This window comes from Canis lupus, chromosome 38 (assembly GCF_011100685.1).
Source record: "Canis lupus familiaris isolate Mischka breed German Shepherd chromosome 38, alternate assembly UU_Cfam_GSD_1.0, whole genome shotgun sequence".
Lineage (NCBI taxonomy): Eukaryota > Metazoa > Chordata > Mammalia > Carnivora > Canidae > Canis > Canis lupus.
Genome location: NC_049259.1, coordinates 20784494 through 20810004, shown reverse-complemented (window position 1 = coordinate 20810004; position 25511 = coordinate 20784494). Strand labels below are relative to the sequence as shown.

At 45.5% G+C, this 25511-nt stretch overlaps 1 protein-coding gene and 1 long non-coding RNA gene across 7 annotated transcripts in view; one reads left to right on the top strand and one right to left on the bottom strand.

Moving 5' to 3' along the window:
- Positions 1-25511, top strand: part of DDR2 (discoidin domain receptor tyrosine kinase 2) — a 149868-nt gene that overhangs the window by 44429 nt on the left and 79928 nt on the right. The window lies entirely within an intron of this gene.
- Positions 22394-25511, bottom strand: part of LOC111094605 — a 72871-nt gene continuing 69753 nt past the window's right edge. Inside the window, exon 4 of the long non-coding RNA XR_005385797.1 lies at positions 22394-24266. This is a non-coding gene — a long non-coding RNA (uncharacterized LOC111094605). The remainder of the gene's footprint in view (positions 24267-25511) is intronic.

Below are 25511 nucleotides of genomic sequence, written 5' to 3'. Positions count from 1 at the left end.
GTTGGATACGGAGGTAGATTTAAACAAAATGGCAAGGACTTTCTATCTCCAGATTACCTTGCATATATAGTTGGTATTCTATTAATATTCTATTTGTTGATGGCTTCGAATTTTCTGGTTACTCTTTGCCAGGCTCCATTCATGGATATATTGCAGCTGATTTTTGCAGGCTCCTCAGCTCTTTTCCCAGTGGGTTTCTCATCTTCATGGGTAACCCCGGGGAGGCGGAGGAGGAACAGAGGAGCTTCCGACTGGGGCAGGTGGGAGGATAGCAGGGAAGTTTTATAGCCGGTTCCTTCCTTCCTGACTTTTCTATACTCTCCAGATTGGGTGACTCATCCACACAGTCCTTCTACTTAGCATCTTGGGGCTGAGCGGCACCTCCCAGGCAGCCTCCCGCTGTGGGATGCAGACAGAAGCGAACATGGGGGTTATGACTTTTGGGAAAGTCCATGATTTCAGGACGCCCAGAAGGTGCCCTACCTCTGAAAACCACTTCCTGGGATATTGTCTGTATTGTCTCAGTTTTAGGCTTACATCTCTAGCTATGCTGTTCATCACCTCTCTCATTTCATATTATTTATACCTGTGTGCCGGGGCTTGGGCAAAGGTTTGTTGTTTGTTTGCTTTTTAGGGTTTTTTATTCTTAAAAAAATTTTATAGAAGGGAAACGATGCAGAGTTTGGACAACTGGTAGGGAAGGCGGGAGTGAATTTGGTGAAATCTGAAGTCAGGAAAGGTCATTCACTGGGGAGACACTGGGTTCTGCAGACAGATCTCTCCACCTAGAACAGCCCTTACAATACATGGCTCTGAAGCCAAACTGGCTGAGCTCATGAGTCAACTCGGCTCCCTACTAGTTGTATGACCACAGGCAGGTTAATTAAGTTCTCTGAGCCTTAGTTTATTCATGGGCAAATTAGCGGTAGGAATCGTTCCCATCTCATAGGGTCGTTGTGGGCATTGAATGGAACGATGTATGTAGAACATTACAGATTGTACATGACACATGGTAAACACTCATTCAAAAGCTATGACTAATGTTCGGTGGCTAAAGTTCTATCCTACCTGGTGTGTCAACCCCTCTCAACTAATTCTTCTGGGATTTGGCATTAGGGACCGAAGCCTGTGGAAAGTTAGGAGGGGGAGGAACCTTCAAGATTGTGCAACCCTAACGCCTTTGTAGATGAGGAAATGCAGGCCCGGGGTCACTGAGTGAGTGACTGTGGCATGGGACAAGGGGGTCCGGTCTGCTGCCCAGAACACGTTCCTTACAAAGCTGCCTGTCCTCCAGGTGCAACCTCATGTCTCCCTATAAATGCACCGCCTATCAAGCAGCTGGTGCAATTTCTACAAGAGTCTCTCAGATAACCAAGTAGGTTATGTTCTCAATCCTGGAGACCTATGGGTATAGGAGAGGTCTCGGGGTGATTTGATATGTAACGAGGAACACAAAAATTATCGAAGACACAGATGAACATCCCATCTTTAAGTCAAAGACTTGAGTAAAACATTGCCATGATGCTTCCTGCAATGCCCAGGCGTATTCTTAACAAGAGCCACACTTCCTAAGCTAATTTCTTTCTTGCCGAAGGCCTCAGTTCATTGGCCTCAGACATAATTAGAATGACACTGGGGGACACAGTCGTTCTTTCGTCATTTTGAAAAGAAAAAAGTGTAAAAATAATACAACCCAATCTTAGAGAAGGTTCCCTTTCTGGGGGAGACAACTTTACTCATCATTCTATCGGCTTGAATACATTCCAGTCTTTTTCTATCGACACAAAATTTTGTAAAATTAAAATTATAGGGCTAGACATTTCTAAGAAAACTCAAATCCTGTTCTTGGTTGAGTCAGAGACTTGCTGACTATTCTCAGGGAAGTCAATCTGGCTTCTTTTGGGAGGAGTGGGAGGAGTGTTTCCTCCATATAAACGCGAGCACTGGAGCGTGCCTCTGTGGTGGAGGGTGGTAGGATGGAGAGATCGCTCTGGAGCCAAAAGGCCTAGATTGAAACCAGACTGTAAGACTGAGCTCTGCTTTCCCATTTGCTGCATGACTTTGAGAAAATGTCTTAACCTTTCTGCATCAGGTTTTCTAGCTTTTTAAAATAGATTATTGCCACACAGCAGTAGCATAGGCTGTTTAATGTGTGCTCTGCTCCACCTTGATGATGGCAAAAGGCTTCCTGGGGCTCAGGCTGAAATCTCATCTATATGGTCTTTACCTGCAGTTTGGTTGTTTGATTCGTACAATATTTACAATTGTGGATTGACTGAGTCATTGGTTTTTTTCCTTTATGCTGGTTCCTCAGGTCCTCTCCTCTCTGTGGTGACACGGGTCACTTACCAGATCACTGTATCCTTCCATTTTTACCCATCAGGCCATTAGAACCCACTCAGATCCCAGGAGAGCCTGCATGGATGATGGGAGTGGTAGGAGAGTGAACATTCCCAGCCCAGGGATATTCACAGCTGAAGGGAACCATGACTTGTGTGCAGAGCTCTGCTTCTCTGCCCTGAGTCATCTTATTAGCTGCTTCATTTCAAGAGAGGAAAGTTAATTTTGGGTCCCCTCTGGAACATCCAGGGGCCTCTTGCCATATTCAGAATAGCCTGAGCTGTAACCTCATGAGGTCCCTGATGTGTCTGTGTGTCTGCTTTGGATCAGGCCCAAGGTGCTGCCCTGTGTTTTATCCACAGTGAGGGTGGAGGGTGGGGAGGGTCAGTGTTTATCTTGTGGGCCTCACTTGAGCTGGACACTGCTGCTTTGTTGGCTCAGGCTGAAGTATGCTTCTCCTCTTTTAATTGGCTGGGGACTCTCCCCCAGGCGCTTGGTCTGCCAATGATTTTGGCCCTTGCGTCTCAGGCCCTCTGGGATCACAAGCAGAGCACTCTTTTCCCCTTGCCTGCCCCAAGCCAGCAGCTGTCAGTTATGAGTGGCATACGTGGTTGCAAGAACTATCAGGCCAAAGGTGTAGCCAGCGATCTGGAACTTTGCTTCTCACCCTAGTGAGGAGGTGGACCTATTAGAATATGTAGAGTCTTTGCCAAACGACTCCCAGGGCAAGAACCAGGCAGCGTGCTTGCGGGCTAGCTCAGGCGGGTGAAGCATTGTGGGTGTAGGCAAGCGCACCGGAGCCAGATTGGGTTTCAGTTCCAACCCACTGCTGCCTGGATGTGTTAAGCTAGGCAAATATATCTCAGCTTTCTAATTTGTAAAATAGGTATATTTGGAAGGTTCTGAGGATAGTGTGTTAAAGATTAAGCAAACTAATACATTAGATCCGAAACACCCGTAATTGCCGATATTGTAACTGTTTTGAATCCAAGACATAACAAAGACAGGAGAGTGCTCTCAAAACGTGACTCAACTACATGCTGTCCGTAAGAAATCCACTTCAGAGATGTAATGATACAAGCATGTTGAAAGAAAAAGGACGACAAAGGTTATGTTCTGCAAATGTTAACCAAAGGAAAGCAGGAGAGGCTGCTGAATTACTAGATGTGAAAATCGTCCACAAATATTACCAAATAGAATTCAATGATATATGAAAAGAATTGTACACTATGATCAAGTGGGATTTACTCCAGGTATGCAAGGGCGGTTCGGTGTGAAAAATCATATGCTCATATTAATTGATGTAGAAATAGCAAAACCCACTCACAATGGGAACTCTCAGAAAGGTAGGAGTAGAAGGGAGTTGCATCAACTTGATATACAGCATTTATAAAACGTCCACAGCTAACAGTACACTCAATTGTGAAAGGCCAAATGCTTTCTCCCTAAGATAGTGCCACTTATAATCACCAGAAAACACTGAATAAAGTTTGCACAGCACTTGTATGCTGAAATTTATAAAGCACAAGGAAAGAAACAAAAAGGAGAATTAAATACATGGAGAGACACACGATGTCTGTGGATTAGAAAACTCCATATGGCGAAGATGCCAATTCTCCCCAAAGGACATACGGGTTTAACATGACTTCTCTCAAAGTTTTAGCAACTTTAAAAAATGAAGATAGACTAGATTATCCTAAAATTTAGATGAGAAGGGCAAGGAACTATATACCAGCTAGAACAAGTTTGAAAAAGAAGAATGGAGTGGGAGGACTCCGTCTGTCCTGGTTGACACTTACGTGGCCGTAGTAATCAAGACTGTGTGGTAGAGGCCGAAGAGAGGGCATGTGAATCAAAGCAACACAGCGGAGACTATAGAGACCACGCAGGTAGGCCCCTGTGTGGCTTTATTTATTTATTTATTTATTTATTTATTTATTTTTAAAAAAACTCTAGATTCAGAGACAGGAGGCCCACATTTAGGTACCACTTGCTGCATGGCCTTGGACGAATGACTTCTTCCAGTTGTAAGTCTTTGATTCTGGGTCTACATCACTTTCCTGTTCTGTTTAATGGGGAGAGCCTGCCCTCCCTTCCAGTCTTCTGTTTGACAGGGGATGGGTGACAAAATGCCTTTCTATTTTTTTTTTTTTTGTATGAAGAATTCTGCTGGCCAAAAGAGTTGCTACATTGATCGTTGTAAATAATACCTCAGCACCATGAGAACCCTACTTTGTACCTGAAGCCAGATGCCAAGAACGTTAGTGTAATGTCTTCATGTGGCTTCTTTCTTCCCATCTGACACCAAGACTTCTTCATCTGGACGCCTTAAAGCGCACAAGGAACAGGCCTCATTTTTGAGGAGCTGCGTTTAGGGCTCTCTAAGGCCCAAAGTTTCGGGTTTGGTTGTGTGAAAATCTGAGAATGTCTGTGAATAAAAGATTTTATAGTAGTTTAAGAGAGGTTCAGAGGGGCACCTGGCTGGCTTAGTCAAGTAAGCGTCCAACTCTTGATATCAGCTCAGGTCTTGATCTCAGGGTGGTGAGTTCAAGCCCCACATTGGGTTCCATGATGGGTATGGAGCCAACTTAAGAAAAAGAAGAAGAAAAAAAGGAGAGAGATTCAGAGATAGATGATATGTGTCCCAGGAGACTGCTTCTGCTTATGTGGGTGGAACAGTCTTGAAATGATTCAACCAACCAACAATCAACCACCCAAAGGGGATTATATGTAAATTATATGTTGTGTGGGTCCTGGGAGCTGTGTAAGCCACATATGTGGGATACAGACAGACAGACAGACAGACACACACACACACACACACAGACTCAGCACCCTCAGTACCAATGCCACTTTATGTGATTATTACCATAAATATTCATGGTTAAAGCCAAGCAAAAAAATTTAAGACATATGATATTGATAACACCCAGACCTGAACTAGGGCCACAGAACTTTTCCCTCTCAAACCAAACATATTTTAGAATGGGGTGAAGCAGAAATAGTCGTGTTCTTTTATATAATGTACAATTGCAGTGGGACGATTGGGGGCCCAGTGCCTTGAAATAATTTCTCCATGTATGTTGTCATGGTGTGGTCACCATAATACTCCTACCAACTATTCATTTCTTTGTTTGTGTAACTGAAAAACAAATATGTTCTGAGGAGGGTCAGCAGAATTATTTATAAATTATGAACTATAGCTTCTTAGACTGGGAGGCAGTTTGAAGACCTGGGGGAGGGGCTGGGTCTAACTCAAGACTCCTTTAACAAAGCGTGTGTTTGTGGACAAGCCTACTGGTGTCCTGGAGCCTCGTTCTCACCTGCACGCTGAGGAGGTCGAACCGTATGCATGACTGCTGAGGTCCTCCCCAGCTCTTAGATCTGAAGAGACAGGGGCCCCTGCAGGTGAGGAGACTGTCTTATCAAAATAAATACTGTTCTGTAGCAGCCACTCTTCTTAGCCTTTGACCTGTGTAACCCTGCAGCCATCCTATAAAAAGAAGGCTTTCTTATTACATAACCCCATTAAAAAAATATTTTATTTATTTATTTGAGAGAGACAGAGTATGTGATAGAGAGCCTGAGTGGATGGTGGAAAGAAGGGCAGAGGGTGAGGGAGAAGCAGACACCCCTCTGAGCAAGACTCTGGGATCTTGACCTGAGCCAAAGGCTGATGCTCAACTGAGTGAGCCACCCGGCGCCCCTATTACCCCCATTTTGCGGATAAGGAAACTGAAGCAGAGAGAGGCTGTGGTTGGCCCAGGGTCACGTGGCTGTTAAGTGGCACAGCTGGGCTTCATATCCGTACAGGGTCAAATACACATCCCAGGCTTTCAGTTCAGCACCAGACAGTGCTAGACAAGTAACGAAGCGGGAGAGACTGTCCTGCTCACCTCGTTTGCGCCACAGATCTGTAAGAGCGCCTAGAACTTTTTACAGGTCCTCAGCAAACCTCTACCATTCTTGTTGATGGGGATGACAAACATTTGTTGCGTGATGTTGATTCCAGCCTCCTGGGTTGCTAATTGCATAGCAAAGCCGGCCATGTTAAGCTGCATTTTCTTTTTTTTCTTCTCTTCCTTTCTTTTCTTTTTTTGCTGTTCTTTTCTTTCTTTTTTCTTTTCTTTTCTTTTCTTTTCTTTTCTTTTGTTTTTTCTTTTCTTCTTTCTTTTCTTTTCTTTTTTTTTTTTTTCAAAAAGATTTTATTTATTTATTCATGAGACACACAGAGACACAGGTAGAGGGAGAGGCAGGCTCCCTGCGGGGAGCCCAATGGGGGACTCGATCCCTGGACCCTGGGATCATGACTTCAGCTGAAGGCAGACGTTCAACCACTAAACCACCCAGACGTCCCTTATTTTCTTTAGTTAATGTTATTCACACAAGGTGAAGGTTCTGGTTAAGGGCACAGGGAGGCTCCTGACAGGGTGGAAAGTGGGAAGATCCAGAGCAAGAGGAAGACGACAAGGCTGCCTAGGCTTTGGGCTAGTCCAGCCTTTCCTCTGCCTGCCATCATCTTCCTTTCATGACTGGTAAAGTGGTCTTGCTGGGTTCCTACAAGACCGAGTTTCGCCTCTCTGATGTCCCTCCAAGGTACCCCAAATGTGATAAAAGGAAGAGTAGGCAAGCCATTACCTAGACCAGGAGCATTGACAAGGCTTTGCTCCTTCCTGTGTGCCTAGTGCACTTGCCTTAGGCCTGAGAATGAGCGTGGCCACCATGGCCGTGACGGGGCGCCGCTGCTTGCTTTGCTTCCCCTCACCTCCGTACGTTTGGTGCTAATGGTGTAGACTGTCCCTGGCAATGCTGAGAGCTCACTTACTATTTCTAAAAGTGACCGTGGTAGAAGAGCAATGTTGCTTTGCTTTGAACTTTTCTTAAGGTTTGTCTTATTCATTTATTTATTTTTTTATTTTTTTAGTTCTGCGTATTGTTGAAAGGACATAATCTTTAGAAGTGTTTTCCCAGCTGTCTTAGAAAAAGAGCTCTGATCTTGGAGCCAGGAGCCCTGGGTGTTCTCGTCTCAGTTTTGGTTTTGACTGACTGTAGTACTGTGATCCCACTCTGACCTGTGCTCTCTTGTGACCCAGATCTCTGGTGGGGATGAAGGAGATGCCTGAGGCACTGACCCAGAGGCCATGCTGCCTGGGCCGTGGGGGGGATGGGGACAGATTGAACTCTTAGACCCTGGCCTTGTCAGTTCTGGCCAAATCGCAGTCACGCACCATATCCCATAATGGATAATGCGTATTTGGGGTACCCACGCCAAATATTAATGGGATAGTAGGCTGGATCATTTTTGTGGTTGCCCTTTTGTATTTCGGTACAATTGGAGAAGCAAAACATGATGTAGGTGGGCGTCTAGTGCTTTCACCCACAGCTTTTTGAAACTGCAACCCAGTCTACTAAAAGTTTCCAGGGTGACTCAGTGCAAAGGTGATTGTTTTGGAAAATTTGAATGAGATTGGTTTGGGCAACTTCAGGGTTATGCAAATAAAGGGATGGGGGCACTTGAAAGAACCTTGGCTTTGGACTTATTCTGAGTGACTTTCTACCAATGGGAATACTTGAGCATGGGTCAACAGGGGGACGAGGGACACCATCCTATTTCTCCGGTCCAAGCACCAGCACACAGAAATGGGCACCGCCCTTTGTTTTGTTCAGCATGAGACCTCCTTTCGTGTGTCCTTTCCTTCCCTTTGCACAGATACCTTTACCCCCCTGGTGTGAGTGGTCTGCTAATCATAGCTGGCTGTGGGATAGCGTTTACTACTTATCAGATACTTCCTAATGGTTTTACCCATGTTCTCTGGTTTGGTCTCGCGGAAACCATGTGCAGTCGATATAATGGTTGTATTTTACTGATAAGGCAACTGGGGCACAGAATGGGGCACAGAGAGGTTAGGTATCTCACACGAGGTGAGTGAGTGGTTCCGTTGAGCAGTGAACTCAAGTAGCACCCGGCTGTGGAACCTAAGCTCATAACCACAGCGCTCCCCTGGCTCTATAAAATATGCAAGTTTATTGATTTTAAGCTCTGTTAGTCGACGAGTGTTTATGCACCATCTCTATTAAAAATCCGAACTGTGTGTGTTGTGAATCTGTCCATAAGGAAGACTCTGCCGTGACTCACAAAGGAGGGGCATCTGGGGGGTGCGTCAGTAGACACGATCATCCAAAAGCTGTCCTGGGTTGAACTGAGCTGTTCGGGGCTGCCAAACACCTGGCTGGAGGAGGTCCAGGGAAGAACGAAGGGGTGGAAGGTAACCTGAGTGCTCAGCTCCCTGCGTGTCCTTGGCGCCCAGCACTCGTAGCTCGGTTGGTTCTGGCCACGAACCAGCCTGGTGGTGCTGGCTCTCCTTAGACTCTCATCCATGGGTTGGTACCTCGGTGGCCTCGCATCCACTGATGACGGAGACCCGGACCCCAGGGCCCATTCACCATGTTCTGCCAGAAAATTGCCCTCACATTTGTTGTGTGGCTCAGGCCTTTAAATTCAGCCCGATTGACTGGACTTAGTTCCAGGAATGAGTACCGGCTTCATGTGCTCCTCTGTGTGTCATTTCAGGCTGGTGTGAGGTGTGAGGGCCGGACCGTGAGCTGGGACCATGGCTCTGGGGACAGGCCAGGGTTGGTCACTGGAGAGACAGCAATACACCTTCACGTCGCTGAGTCTGTGCCTTTGTACATGAATTCACAGGGGTCCCCACTGCCTGTGATGACGGCCACGTGCCTGTCTAGTCCTCACCACCGCCCTGTCAGGAGGTGCAGTTATGAAACTCACTGTGATTTGAAGAAATGTCGGCACACAGAGTCACCAACTTGCCCCAGGGCCATACGGTGAACAAACGGAGGAAGTAGGATTGAAGTCCTAGCAGCTAAGGCTGAGCATCTGTGCTCTTGACCACCAGGCTACCCCACCTCTCCTCCGCCAGGCTGTCTATGGGATAAAGTGATGAATAGTGTAGGACCTTCCCTCAAAGTCTGTCTCATTGTCTCGGATTTTTGGTAGCCTGTGGGTACGCTTCAAGTTGACGGACTTCTGGGAAAACTGTGATGTGTCATTTATAAGTAATGTTTCAGGTTTTGTCTCAGGCTCATTTTTCAAAGAGCTTACTTACCACGAACACAGAAGACCAAGTTGGGCCTTTAGGGACTAAGATTATTTATTTATTTATTTATTTATTTATTTATTTATTTATTCATTTTTAAGATTTTATTTGTTTATTCATGAGAGGCACACACAGAGAGAGGCAGAGACACAGGCAGAGGGAGAAGCAGGCTCTATGCAGGGAGCCCTATGCAGGACTCGATCCCGGGACCCCAGGATCATGCCCTGAGCCAAAGACAGATGCTCAACCGCTGAGCCACCCAGGCATCCAAGATCATTTAGTCCCATCTTATCATTTGTGGTATAATAATAATGGCCCTTGTGCAGGGAACACATCCTGTGAGCTGGGCACTTGCAACATACTCTACATGTACTTCCTTGTTTGATGCTCACGATTGCCCTTAGGGAGTGGACCATGATTACCCCCACTTTATGGAAGAGGAGATTGAGTTTCAAGGATGTTATATAACCTGTTCACGGTCACACAGTTAGTAAGTGGTGGGGCTGGCTCAGGATCCCGAGCAGCCTGGCTCCAGAGCCCCATTTTCTTAATTAACCACCACTCCAGGGTAGAAAGATCACTGGGTTTGGGGTTACGACGTTCACACCGGCTCCACCAAAATGTCAACATGACTAATGCTGGCCCAAGTCACAGCTTCTCTGTAGTTCTCATTCATTCATTCATTCATTCAACAACTACTTAGAGCATACCTATGGTGTGCCAGCTGTGATTGGCACTGGGCATGTCCCAGTAAATAAGACAGACCTGGTTCGTGCTGGTGTAGAGCTTACAGTTAAATATTCAGTTTTCTTATCTGTAAAAGATGAGGATTAAAATATGTTAAGATATGTCTCATCCCTTTGAAAACCCGTGCCTCTCTTTATAACCATAAACCTTCATTCTTTCCCTCATGTTCTTTGAAATTTCCAAGTAAGTGAATTACCATGACTAAAAATAAGTTAAATCAATTATAATATTGAGTAATTTTTGTTTGAATCGCTGGCCCTCATCCCTACCCGGAGGGTGATTGTGATCCGCTGCCCACCCCCGTACCCCCCGCCACCCCCAGCCCTGGGCAGTCTTTCAGTTAAGAATCATAGGGATGGTATTTTCACTCTAACAACAAAGGGATCTACAGTTAATTTTTTAGATTGCTTTGAAATGCCGGGGTTGTGTCTTTTTGACTTTGTTTTCATTCTTTTGCTAGGTTTTGGCTCTTGGGTGTGCGTGGCAAATAAAACTTTACTCATTCCTCTTACTGAAAACCCCCTACCCCACCAGGCATTGTTGTGAGTCATGAATTCTCTCACCAACTGACATTTCCTCATCCTGTTTGTGGAGGGAAGGCCAAGGGCCGTGCCCTCGCGTGTCTGACACAGGGGCCCACGGGCTCCTCCTCGTTCGAGGACCTCGTGAGTGAGATGAGCTTTTGGCTCTAGACAGTGTCTGGGCTGTTTTTACTGAGATTTGCATAGGAAGCCATGCTTCCCAGACCTCTTAGGAGCACCAGCTGGCTCCGAAATGCCTCCTGAGGCCCGGGCTTCTCCGACACACGTCCTGTGTGCTCACTATGTGTCACTCTCTTGTGGCTCCTAAGCTCTCAGGGATGGTGTCACCATGCAGAGTAAATGAGCACCACGTACTCGCTGGTTGGACTGAGGGGTAGACAGCAGGATTCTTTAAAAACATTTTCTATTTTGAAAAGAACACTTAACATGAGAGCCACCCTCTTGACAAATGTTAAGCACGCAGTACATTGTTGTGTACAGGATGCGATGTTGGACAGCAGATCGTTAGAGTGAGTTCATCCTTACTTAACTGAAACTTCCGGCCTCTTGATCGGTAACACCCTGTTTCTTCTCCCTCCCCAACCCCTGGCAACCACCACTGCAGGCTCTGATTTTATGAATTTGACTGTTTCAGATTCCTCACATAAGTGGAATCACACAGTACGTGCCTTTCTGTGTTTGACTTGTTTCACTTAGCACGATGCTGGTAACAAAGGGAGGAGTTTCTTGTTGTTCTGAAAGTAGTGTTAGGTGTGAAAAAATAAACCTTAATTCAACAGACATTGGTGCAGCCACTAGGCTCGGTGCTGTCATCTACGGTTGAATGAGACCAGCGTCTAATGATGTCTAACAGTGTCCAATGGTGGGCTCTGTGGGGCTCGGTGGCCTTGCTGATTGCCATCGTGTAAAAATACTCTCACCGTGCTTCATTTCCAGCTACCAACATGATGCCAAATTGTTGATCGTGGAATAGCTCTCATGAGGCTATGCAAGCTTGTCCTGCATCTACTGCCATTGTTTGCAAACAAGTGTCTGCTTAGACTCCAAGCTGCAGGTGCAGCATGACAAGGCTGAGATGGAAGTATGTCCAGGGTAGGAAGGCAGCACGGGGGGACAGCGGTTCAGCTCTACTTTGGGCACATGCACTCGGTGAGCTGCAGGTACAGGAAGGACGGTGAGAAGGCCTACAGCTAGGTGGAGCTGGGGACCTCCAGCCACCTCCATTGTGTTCAGGTCAAGGGGAGGTGCCTTGGCCTACTTGGAGGTCCCTCATGGCCTAGGCTCACTTCATTGGGCTAACCTTTTCTCCCACGTTGACCAGCACACACTTTCCCCTCTAGCCTGGCCCAGCACAAGCTAGGGAGCACGGCCCTGCCTTGGCTCACACCAGTCTCCACGTTTGGAAAGCACGTTCCCTTCCTTCCCACCTCTACTTCCCGCGTCCCCCTTTACCAATGCTTCCAGGTCACAGAAAACACCAACCAGAAGGGAAAAGGTGGATAACGTGGGTTACATCAAACTTAGGAATTTATGTTCCTCAAGAGTCACTGTTAGAAGGTGAAAGGCAAACACTAGAGTCTGAACAAGATGTTTGCAGCAGTCATAAACACTGATGAAGGGTTTGCACTCAGAACACAAAGGGAAATGCTTTGGAGCAAGAAGAGAAAGACAAAAGCAGGGAGGAGAGGCTTGTGCAGGAACTCACGAGAGTGGGTGTCACATGGCGTGGACGAGAGAATGCTCCTCTGTGCTAGTCAGTCCCTGAGAGGTGAGACATTACTACAAACCCACCCGCACGGCCAACATGGATTAGACTCACAACCAAGTGCCAAGGATTTGGAGCAATGGAAAATTGCTCCATACATTGCAGGTGAGAGTTGAAATTGCTGCAATCATTTCACATAATGTATGACAACTGGGACAAAGCTCACAAATCCAATATTGAGCGAAAAGGGGCCAGACACTGAATACAAAGGGAACTAATTCTGTTTATGGAAAGTTCGAAACCAGGCAAAACTCTTTATGGGGTTAGGAATCAGTTTCCCGGGAACCTCTGGGGGAGAGCAAGAGGGGTGGTGCTTGGGAGGGTCATGTTGGAAGCTCCTGAGGGTGTTTTATTCTCGCCCTGAGGGGTGATAACCTGAGTATGTTCGTTTTACCGGGATTGGCGGAGCCATCCGTGTATGATTTGTGCCCCTTTCCATATATCTAATGTTTTCATTAACTAAAAAACAGAGGAGCTGCTAAATGAAAGTGTGAGAAACAGAGGTCAGCGTGTTTTTCTAGACTGCTTCTGTTTCCTCTTTTAGCATTATCTATTTTTACAAATTTAATCTTTAGACAAAATATATTAAGAGTGATTATGTGCCAGGAACTATGTGAGATGCTGAGGATAAAAAAGGGAACAAAATAGAAAAAAAAAAAAAACCCTGCTGCTCCCATTCCCACGGGCTCAGGAAGGTGATTGAAGAAACAAACACATCCAGCGTGAGGTGGGGATGAATGCTGTGAACTAATACAGGCGGTAGGAGGGTAGGGAGTCGCGATGTGGGTGCTGATTAGGTGTCATTTTGTATCGGGCAGTTGAAGACTCTCCGATAGGGCAGCTTTTGAGCAGGGACCTGAATGTGGTGGAGAGTGAGCCCAACAGGAATGTGGGGAAAGAGCACTGCAGGCAGAGAGAACAGTAAGTGCAAAGGCCCTGTGGTGGGACCCCCTCCCCCCAGCTTCCCACACCAGAAACTTAGGCCCCAGTCTTGGCTTCTCTCTCCTCCCTTGCCCTCACATTCAACCCAGATCATTAATCCATTTGATTCCACACCTACATATCTCTTTATTTTTCCACTTTTTCCACCATCCTCACTGTTGTTGCTTATTCAGGAAATAGTTTCTTAACTCTGTCTTCTCATCCTCCTATTTATTTATTTATTTATTTATTTATTTAGGTGACTGCCAGGGCTCCCCTTTATGCTTATATTAAATGGCCTACAAGACTTCTGCTTTCTTCTCTGGTCTCCTTTCTTGCTGCTTATGCCTTGCATCCCACACTTGAGTCATGCCTAAGTGATAACATTCCTCTGAGCCCTCCGGTCTCTGGGCCTTTTCTCCATGAGGGTGTCCCTACTCGCAGCAATCCTTCCCCTCCCGACCTGCTCATTCCAAGCTTTGCTCATCCCACAAGTCTTAACTTAGATGTTGCTGATGCTGGGAAGTTTTCCCTGCCCCTTAGCCGTGGCCAGGTGCCCTTCCTCCCCATCATTGCTGTCTTACATCACTCTGTAACTGCCTTTTATTTTCCTCAACTTCCCACTAACCTCCACGACACAGGTGGGAAGGAGCTCTGCTCTGTGTCTCAGTGCTTAGCACGGTTCCTGACATTTAGAAATTGCACAATAAATATCAAACGAGGGATCCCTGGGTGGCGCAGCGGTTTAGCGCCTGCCTTTGGCCCAGGGCGCGATCCTGGAGACCCGGGATCGAATCCCACGTCAGGCTCCCGGTGCATGGAGCCTGCTTCTCTCTCTGCCTGTGTCTCTGCCTCTCTTTCTCTCTCTCTGTGTGACTATCATAAATAAATAAAAATAAAAAAAAATAAATATCAAACGAATGAATGCAGGTCGAGGTAGATCTCTATGATAGGACAAGGGTCTGGTGGTATTTTTGTTGGTAACTGATGGAACTTTTTTATTTTTTTTAAGATTTTATTTATTTGAGAGGGAAAGAGAACACGCATAAGCAGGGTAGGGGGTGCACAGGGAGAGGGAGAAGCAGATTCCCCGCTGAGCAGGGAGCCTGGTGCAGGAATCGAGATGCTCAGCCACTGAGCCTCCCAGGTGCAGATGGAACGATTTTACAGTCAAGACAGTCTTCACCACAAGAACCAGACCTGCTGTGTTTCAATTCTTATTCCTGGTAATTTTGTGTTCCATAATTTCTCAAACACATAAATAATATCCATCAAGTTTTAACATCACCTTATTTCACTCAATCATACGTAAAAACATCAGTTCAGGGGATCCCTGAGTGGCTCAGCGGTTTAGTGCCTGCCTTCAGCCCAAGGCATGATCCTGGAGACCTGGGATCAAGTCCCGCATCGGGCTCCCCGCATGGAGCCTGCTTCTTCCTCTGCCTGTGTCTCTGCCTCTCTCTCTCTCTCTCTCATGAATAAATAAATAAAATCTTTAAAAAAAAATCAATTCAGAGAACTTTGAATATGTGGAAACATTTAAATGCAGAGATCCAAATGTCTTGCTCTGGCAGCAGAGTGATGTGATCACCGTGACTTATTCCTAGAATTGAAACTTAATTTCTAGAAAACAAAATCTGAGTTAGACTTTATTAGTTTTGTCAGGTTTTGGGCATGCCAGGTGGACGGTTCTTGCCAATTTATCACAGCTCCTTCATATGGAAACGAAAGCTCTTAACATGAGAAGAGAGTGGGAGACACAAGAAGAAAGATGTGCATGGTTGGTTCCCAGGTGGGACTGGAGGCTCCTGATCCCTGCTTGGCATGAGGGTTAGAAGAGATTATGGCAGGGAATTCAAATGGCAATGGGGGCACTGCGCCAAAGTCTCTCAAACTGACTTTTAAAAATGGTTTCAACAGGATGATTTGGAGAATTATAAATACTTGAGCATCAGATACCCCTATAGCTACTGTCTATTAAGCACTTGCTGTGTGGCACTGAAACTGTTTTAAAGAGACAATCTTACTTAGTTTTAATGCCAGTCATATGGGATCAATACCATTATATCCCCATTTTGCAGATGAGGAAATAAGGCCTAGAGAGGTTGAATGATTTGCCCTAGGTCACATAGCAGATTGGTGGTAGTACTGAACTGTGAACCCATTCCAATTTTATTTTATTTTATTTTATTTTATTTTATTTTATTTTATTTTATTTTATTTTATTTTATTTTATTTATTTTATTTTATTTTATTTTATTTTATTTATTTTATTATTTCCAGTTTAGTTAACATACAGTGTTATATTAATTTCAGGTGTGCAATGTAGTGACTCAGCACTTGCATGCATCACCTGGTGCTCATCACAAGTGCGTTCCTTAATCCCCATCACCTGTTTGACCTGTTCCTCCCCCATCCACCTCCCCTCTGGTGACCATCAGCTCTCAGTAGTTTAGAATCTGTTTCTAGGCTTGTCGCTTGCTCTCTCGCTCTGTCTCTCTCTTTTCCTTCAGTTTTTTGTTTGTTTGTTTGTTTGTTTGTTTTTGCTGGTTTGTTTCTTAAATTCCACATATGAATGAAATCATGTGGCATTTGTCTTTCTCTGACTGACTTATCGGATTTAGCATTATACCCTCTAGCTCCATCCATGTCATTGCAAATGGCAAGAGTTCTTTTTTCTTTTTAAGATTTTATTTATTTATTCATGAGAGACACCGAGAGACAGAGGCAGAGACCCAGGCAGAGGGAGAAGCAGACTCCCCGCAGGGGAGCTTTTTATCTTGATGAAGTCCCAATGGTTTATTTTTGCTTTTGTTTCCCTTGCCTCTGGAGACGTATCTAGAAAAATGTTGCGGTGGCCAGTGTCAAAGACCTTACTGTCTGTGTGCTCTCTTCTAGGAATTTTATGATTTCAAGTCTCACATTTAATTTTTTCATCCATTTTGAGTCTATTTCTGTGTATGCTGGAAGAAGGTGGCCCAGTTTCATTCTGGTGCAAGTAGCTGTCCAGTTTTCCCAACACCATTCGTTGAAGAGACTGCTTTCCCGTTGCATATTTTTTCTTACTTTGTTGAAGATGAACTGACTATATAATTGTGGGTTTATTTCTGGATTTTCTATTTTGTTCTCTTGACTTATGTGTCTATTTTTGGGCCAGTGCCATACTGTTTTGATTATTCGGGCTTTGTAGTATCACTTGAAGTCTGGGTTGCTTTGGTCCGCTTTTTCAAGATTGCTGTGGCTACTTAGGGGTCTTTTGTGCTTCCACACGAGTTTTAGAATTGTTTGTTCTAATTCTTTGAAAAATGCTGTTGGAGTTTTGATAGGGATTACATTAAATGTGTAGACTGCTTTTGGTGCTGTAGACATTTTAACAGTACTTGTTCTTCTGATCCATGAACATGGAATGTCTTTCCATTTCTTTGTAAGGTCTTCAATTTCTTTCGCTATTCTCTCTTTCTAGTCATTAGGCTGCACTGCCTCCCATATTGAACAACAAACCAACCAACTCATTCTAGAGCTAAATGCATCTTTTTTTTAAATAAATTTATTTTTTATTGGTGTTCAATTTGTCAACATATAGAATAACACCCAGTGCTCATTCCATCAAGTGCCCCCCTCAGTGCCCGTCACCCAGTCACCCCTACCCCCCACCCACCTCCCCTTCCACCACCCCTAGTTCGTTTCCCAGAGTAGAGCTAAATGCATCTTACTTTGAGGTGTCTATTGCCGTGTAAATGCATCTTACTTTGAGGTGTCTATTGCCGTGGATTATTCATGGCCTAATCCACTCATTTTGCTCCGGTACTGGCTAAAGGATAGGAGTGCTGTGATGGCAAATTCCCTGCAAATGCAGGCATTTGATTACAGAGACTTTGCAAGACAATGTCTTTTTTTTCCCCCATCAAATAGCACCAAAATAAGCTTCACCAAGCAAGGATTCATAAAATAAGATCTTTCAGTTGTGGGCGGGATGGGTAAGTGTAGTCTTTGAACAAAGAGTCTCCCCGCTGGTGCAGTTGTGATCCTGGAGAGAAAGGGAGCAAATATCTGGCCCTCCTTCCCTCTCTGGCCCCTGGGCTCAGCTCTGGCCAAGGGTGTGTTTGTTTGGCTGTGATTCTTTTCCTTCAGTTTCCCTCTCTAGGTGTCGTGTTTCATGAGCTCCAGGGCCAGAGCCTGCCACAGAGCTCCAGGCTCCCGCCTGTTTCAGCCTCAGCCTCTGGCTTTCATCGCTGCTCCTTGGCCAAAGTGGAGTGAGGGTTTGCAGAACGACACGGATTGGATGCATATTTGGTGGGGGCGATGGCTGGACGAGCACCTCACCAATCCCTAGCCCCAAAGAAAACTGACAGCGACGCCCTCCTGGTTGGGGCCCAAACCACTACCTTATTAAGAGAGGCCCCTCAGCTCTCTGCTCCCCACCCACACCCTTGCAGCTTGCCCGCTCTTCCTGCTGCAGTCAGAGCGAGGCCTTGTGCCTCAGCCTTCTTCTCCGGCCTGCTCTCCACCCGCTGCTAGTTTCCTTGGACGGAAACTCGCTGAGCCTCCAGAAGTCACTTCCCAACCTCTGGAACCTTGAGTCCCTGTACTTAGTGGGCCAGAACCTCCACTTCCTGCTGAGGTTTCTCAGGACCCGGCACCCTCTCTTTGTGTGTCCTCCTTCCGTGGAGTCTCCTGTCACTGCTCTGGGGGTGGGGGGTGGGGGGGGCACCTGTGTATCTGGAGTCCGATTGTCATCTTAGGAGAGCACAGTGGAGAAGTAATGACTTATTTATTTATTTATTTATTTATTTATTTATTTATTTATTTATATTTTTTTAATGACACGTTCATAAGCAACTCTTTCTGTTCGTTTGTTGACTTCATAGGATGCATGGATCAGGATATTGGTCAGAGTGTGTGTCTCTTATAAGAGATGGAATTAAAGACAGGTTTTTAAAAAAAGTATTTTATTTATCTATTTATTTAAAGAGCACGAGCAGGGAGAGGGAGAGGGAGAGTCCCAAGGAGGCCCCGTGCCTAGCATGGAGCTCAACGTGAGGCTTGATCTCAGGGACCCCAAGATCAGGACCTGAGTTGAAATCAAGAGTCAGATGCTCAACTGACTGAGCCACCCAGGCGCCCTTTAAAAACCTGGTTTTTAAGAAGAAGCAAGGACTGGCTCCCAGAAGTCCACAGAGCAGCTCCACAACCAGAGCCAAAGTAGCCTCCTGGGTAGGTCGTAAGATCCAGGTCACAAGAACCCCCCAGGCAAGGAGAAATGGAGACTGCAGAGTCTCTCCCAGCCATGTGCTAAAGGCTGAAGTATCCCCCCACCCCCTGCAAGTTTATAACTCAAGAAGCACCAGGACATACTGGGAGAAACCCATTGCAGGGAGAGAAGGAATCTGACTATTCAGCATGCCAACCTGGGCTGCCTCTTGTCAGAGCAAGGGACGTGGGGCTCTTTGTTTTTTTGGTATGTTTGTTTTTGCTGCCAGGGTCTTGTCATGTTATGATTATTTAATATGTGCGAGCCCCAGCCAGGTACTTGGGGTAGTCAAAATATATTTACTGTGAAATGAGACAAACTCCAGGTCTTTAAACAGCTCCAGTTGTAATAATAAGACTCGAGGCTAAGCATCATTCTGAGTATTAACTCCTTTCTTCCTCACGGTGATCCTTTGGGGCGGTATCTGCCCCTAGCGGCCTGCTACTTCTTGGATGAAGAAACTGAGGCACGCGTGCTCTGAAAGGTCCGTGTTGAGATCTACAGGCAGGCCTCCTGGGGCTCCCCGGCCGAGCTGTGCTGCTTGCTCAGGGTGTTGGGGGCAGGGGGGTTGGTAGTGGTGGTAGCACGGATCGGACCAAGGTTATCCGGTACTAACCCCGGTTATCTCCACTTACTGGGAACAAGACAAAGCTGCCCCTTAGAGGAACCCCGCCCCCCGAGCCTGAGAATAGAACCCACTCATCTGTGGGCGACTGACCTTTGCAACTTATCTTCTCACCTGTGTGCATAACCGTGTTAGAACCTGGTTCTGAATGAATCTGAACGCTGGGGGCGGGCGGGTGGGGTGGATCGGAGAAGTGGGTGGGACAGGCTGAGAAGCAGGAAGATGGGACAAGTGGCAAAGCTCTGTGGGCCACTGTGTCCAGGGATTGAGTCCTCAGGAGCCGCGCAGGCAGCTGCTGTGGCTCCAGGGGTGCCGCTTGCTGGAAGCATCAGGGGAGGCACAGCCCGAGGCTCCCGCAGGAGGCCTACTCCTGCTGCCCCCTTAGCCCTGCCTGCCAGGAGAATGCACTTAACTAACCCTTTCTCGTCCCTTTATATTCACTCTGGATGAGCCCTGGGGATTGCTTTTCGAGGGAGAGGGAGTAATAGCACCTCCCAGGTTTGGGCTGAGATCCAGCCCTGTGATTAGGGTAGGGCCGTCCTCCGCTGCCTCCCCCTGCCTTGGCTGCATGGGCCCCACTCAGTCAGGGCTGGGAGAAGGTCAGGAATGTTCCCACCTACCTAAGCTGATCCTGGGCAGCTCGCAGGTGCCTAGATGCTCACAGGCTTCTTTTCACATAGCAAGGGAGCCCTGAGGAGTCACTTGGAGGTTCCTCCCTGATTGTCCCTTTGCTGGCTTTGGAGGGCTTCTCTGACAATTGAGGCCTCTTAAGAACGTGCTTCACTTCTAAAGGGCGCCCTGGGGGTGTTCAGAGGAAAAGGAAGAGAGATCAGGAGGCTTTCCCCAGCCTGAAATTGCTCTGTTTGATTAATAGGGTGAAGAGTTTTCTTTTGATTTGCCAACATATCTTTTAACACCCAGTGCTCATCCCACCAAGTGCCCCCCTCAGTGCCCGTCACCCAGTCCACCCCATCCCCCTGCCCACCTCCCTTTCCAGTACCTCTTTTGTTCATTTCCCAGAGTCAGGAGTCTCTCATGTACTGTCATCCTCTCTGATATTTCCATGAAATGGGCAAAAGACATGAACAGAAATTTCACAGAGGAGGACATACACACTGACAACAAGCACTGTTGTCACTGAGAAAATGCTCCCTATCACTTGCCATCAGGGAAATACAAATCAAAACCACAATGAGATCCCACCTCACACCAGTGAGAATGGGGAAAATTAACAAGGCAGGAAGCAACAAATGTTGGAGAGGATGTGGAGCAAGGGGAACCCTCCTGCACTGTTGGTGGGAATGTGCACTGGTGCAGGCACTCTGGAAAACTGTGTGGAGGTTCCTCAAAGAGTTAAAAATAGACCTGCCCTACGACCCAGCAATTACACGGCTGGGGATTTACCCCAAAGATACAGATGCAGTGAAACGCTGGGACACCTGCACCCCGACGTTTCTAGCAGCAATGTCCACAATAGCCAAACTGTGGAAGGAGCCTCGGTGTCCATCGAAAGATGAATGGATAAAGAAGCTGTGGTCTATGTATACAATGGAATATTCCTCAGCCATTAGAAACGACAAATACCCACCATTTGCTTCAATGTGGTTGGAACTGGAGGGGATTATGCTGAGTGAATAAATCAGTCGGAGAAGGACAAGCATCATATGGTTTTACTCATACGGGGGAATATAAAAAATGAGGGGGAGGAGTTTTCAATCTGTAATCCTTTGGGGGTTTTCTGTGCTGTGAGACTGTTCTCTGGGGCTCTTCAGATCCTGATGTAACCTGGATCATCTGCACCAGGATGCTCCCATGGCAGTCCACACTGCAGAAGGCTAGCATGGCCTGTTGACTTATGTCCCTGCCCCGTGATGCGGGATGTGAATGTGGTGGGAGGGCAAGGAAATCTTGAGAACGGGCTGGAGGCATTCGGATTTTCCTGTGCCGCCTCAAAACCTGTGTGCTGAACTGAATTGGAACTGGTCCTGTTAGCATCATCATCCTAAACAGTGGCCTTGCTAGGCCACAATGATTTAAGGGTTGCCCTTATAAGATCTGTGCTGATTCCACTTGCATTTGTTTATACCCCATTGTTCCAAATCTGCATTCGTTCTGGACACTTCTCCTACTTTCCCAATATCACTCGTTGATTTTACCCTGCACTGCAAATCCAGATTTTTTTTTTGTAAAAAACTGACTGTAGTGGTTGCTGTAATTTGGGATTGCTCCCTTCTATGAACGTTGGCTTTGAAGAGCATGGAGTGCTGTTGGAGAATGGTTTGTGGCTAGATGTGGTTTTGTGATCTGGTCCCTACAGGCCTGCCCAGCTGGTGGCTGGACACTCTCATGCCATTCTCTGTACCTCGTTTGGTTTGTTCAAAGCATGAGAAAATAAAAGCAAAATGTAGAGTTTCTCAGTGTATTCAACTTAAGTTTCTTTTTATTTCCTTTCTATAAGAATTGCTCATTATTTCTAAAGTGCCATCAGTTTTATCCAAGTGAATACGCAGTTGTAGCTTCATAAAACCATGGATGTGGGCTTAATTGCTCAGGCTCCCAGGTGACATTCTTATTCACAAAATGCCAAGATTTTTGGATTTGCAAAACAAATACTTTAGATAGTACTCAGAAAAATCTCTTCCTCCTAATAACTTCTTTTCTTACCTGCCCTGTTATATCAATTGGGACCTGGCCAAATTAGTTAGGAAAGTAGTAGCCCACACATGCCCTGACTATAAGCATCTTTGAACAAATATTTCTCATGAGAGAGCTTCTTTAAACTGCCACCGATGTACAGAGGTGCACGTCCAGCACATTCACAGTGACCATGACTTTGCCCTGAGACTCTACCTGTGTCTCTTGTTTCCAATATTGCAGGATACAAACCTTATGATTCGCTTTCCTGTTTTCAACCTTAGCTCACCCCACACTTGATGTTTGGCAGCAATATCCTGGCTTCCCCTGGTAACATTACATTCTGGCACTTTGGGTGAAGGTGTTCCTTCTAATCAGCCCTGGACCCTATATTCAGGTGCGGGACCTGGTGAATGCTATGCTTCTTGGGTTACCATGGATCCCACGGCCATAACCTAGGAACTTCTATATGTCACATCCCTTCTCAGGGAGCTAAGCCAAGGATACCGTGCCACTTATTTGAGCACTATATTGGAGATTCACACCCAAGGCTCCGGGACTCCAGGATTTTATATGAGTGGTGTTGAGCTTTCGAGATTTTTATCACATGATGTCAGCCTCGGGACCCTGGTGTCCACACAGATGTCTGCACAATAGGGAGTATTTGCATAGAAGGATGAGCAGACTTGGGTTGGGTCATTCTTTTATTAAATGGACATTAAATATGGTATGTCTGTGAAAATGTACATTCAAACTAAAGTTTTGGAAGCCCTGGGACTGTAGAACTCTAATTTTGGGATTTGAGGACATGACAGGCTGTTAGAGGAGATGGCTCTGAGAGGCTGTAGCTATGAGATGTGGCTCGGTCATTAGTCACCTTCAGGACACTGTGGGTACATGCAGAGTCCAGGCCCCCAAAACTGCTTAGAGCTACTGAGACAGAAAAGGAAACTATATGCTGTGTGATTCAAACCTGTGTTTTCTTTCCCATATTCTGTCTTCTGTATGTGTCATAGGGAAGCGAAATAAGACAAACACTGAGCAGTGTCGGCTTACATTTCAGTGGTATCCAAGACCCTGATAAATAATTTAGGGTTTAGGGAGATCAGAACACAAGAGGAGGAACTGAAAAACAGGTAATTTACTCATGTATGTTTATAGATTCAAACACTTCAGTGCCTGGGACTTTATGACTGACCCCAGTAGATCGAATTATTCTTCCATGACTATTAAGTGGTCTTCAATAAGTTTGCTATATTTTCTTGGAAAAGTGATCAATACTACTCTCCAGATCTTATTTCTGACTGAAGCTCAAAGTTACTTTAAGCAATTGAGCCCTAGTAGAGCAAAGTCCTGATACGTCACTTTTGCCACAGGATCTGGGCCAGATGGCCTATGCATAAGATGAAAGGTAACAATGGCCTGCTGTGGTGTCTGCTTGCATAGGTGGTGTGAGCGTGCGAGTGTTCACATGTCCACAAATCGTGGAACTCAGTGGCCATAAGTTATCATTGTGTGAAGCTTCGAATCTGCATCAGCATAAAAAAATAGTTCTTTCAAATCACACATTCCTCTGCGTTGGATTGCCCGTCAGCTTACCCTGTTTGGGGCTGTAATGAACAGACACATAGATGATTAAAACTGGAAGGGATTTTAGAAGTTAGCTAACACAGTCTCTTGCACAACAAAGGACTGTTCCCTACAGTCTTATAAATAAGGTGATTGTTCAGCTTCTACTTGAACACTTCCTGTAATGGGGAGCTCATACCCCGACAAAAAACACACCCCAATTTTGGATGGCTCTAATTTTTAGGATGTTCCCTCTTATGTTTGGTTAAAATCTGCCTCTCTGCAACTTGGTTAGTTATGACTTTGAAGCTGTGCTGTGTGATCTGAATACCTCTACTTTGGAAGAGTGTATCATGTATTTCAAGACCATCAACTCCTAGGGGAGCTCGTTTTTTTTGGCCAGGTGAAACATTCTAAGGTCCTTCAATGAATCCTCTTATTTTCTTTGTAGGGAAATAACTTCTTTCCTTTTCCTACTTGAACCTGTGGACTCTGGAGATTCTGCTCCCTTGTCACAGAGTCCAAAACACTTTCCCCAGGGAAAGTCTCATTCTTCTCATGGTGCCAGCCGTACAGTCTGGAGTTCTTTTCTCCACTTTTCTCATTTTCTTCCCAGCATCCTTACCACAGGCATCATTGTGCACAAAGTACTAATCATATTCCTTACTCTTGCTTTTGTGTGAATGCTGTCATTCTTCCTTGCCTTTTGGATGATTTCTTCCATTTTCCTTTGAAAATTTTCAACTTCTCCCATCAACTGGAAAAAAAAGAGTTATACTCTATTAGGAACTTTTCCTTCTCCTCCAGCTATAAAACCAGATTATATTTTCAGCTCATGGAACCAGTGAGTTCAAAAAGACCAAGAATAATATAAAGTCTTATATTCACTCTTGTTTCATGTGGAAGTTGGCTTCCCAACTGGATTCACAAGTGTGACTTTGAGTATAGACCAGTCACTGAGTGTCGCTACTAAAGTCTCTGGGTAGGGAGTTTGTTGATGTGGGCTTAAAAGTAGCTGCTTCTGGCCACAGAATCCTTTTTTCTAGATGTGTCTCCTCAGGCAAAGGAAACAAAAGCAAAAATAAAATTATTGGGACTACACCAAAATAAAGAGCTTTTGGATAGCAAAGGAAACTCTCAGCAAAACAAAAAGGCAGGCCACTGAATGGGAGAAGATATTTGCAGATGATATATCCAATAAGGGGTTAATATCCAAAATATTTCAAGAATTTATACAACTCAACAAAAAAAGCCAAATAATGAGATAAAAAAAATGGGCAGAGGACCTGAATAGACGTTTTTCCAAGGAATGTATCCAGATGGCCAGCAGATATGAAAAGATCAACATCACTAATCGTCAGGGAAATGCGAATGAAAATCACAATGAGATATCACCTCATACCTTTCAGAATGGCTGGAATCAAAAAGATAAGAAATAACAAATGTTGGTGAGGATGTGGGGAAAAAAGAGGAACCCTTGTGTGCTGTTGGTGAGAATGCAGTTTGGTGCAGTCACTGTGGAAAAGAGTATAGAGATTTCTCAAAAAATTAAAGCAGTAATACCACATAATCCAGTAATTCCACTCCTGGGTATTTACCCAAAGAAAATGCAAATATGAATTCAGAAAGATATATGCACCCCGATGTTTATAGCAGCTTTACTTACAATGGCTAAGATGTGGAAGCAGTCCAGGTGACTATCGATAGATGAATGGATAAAGAAGATGTGATGCATATATAAAACAGAATATTACTCAGCCATGAAAGAATGAGATCTTGTCATTGGCAACAGCATAGGTGGAGCTAGAGAGTGTAATGCCAAGTGAAATAATTCAGACAAAGACAAATACTATATGATTTCACTTATGTGAAATGTAAGAGACAAAACAAATGAACAGAGAAAGAAAGAGACAAACAAAAAAGCCAGACTCTTAAACACAGAACAAACTGGTGGTTTCTAGAGGGGAAATGGGTGGGGGGGCATGGGTGAAATGGGTAAAGA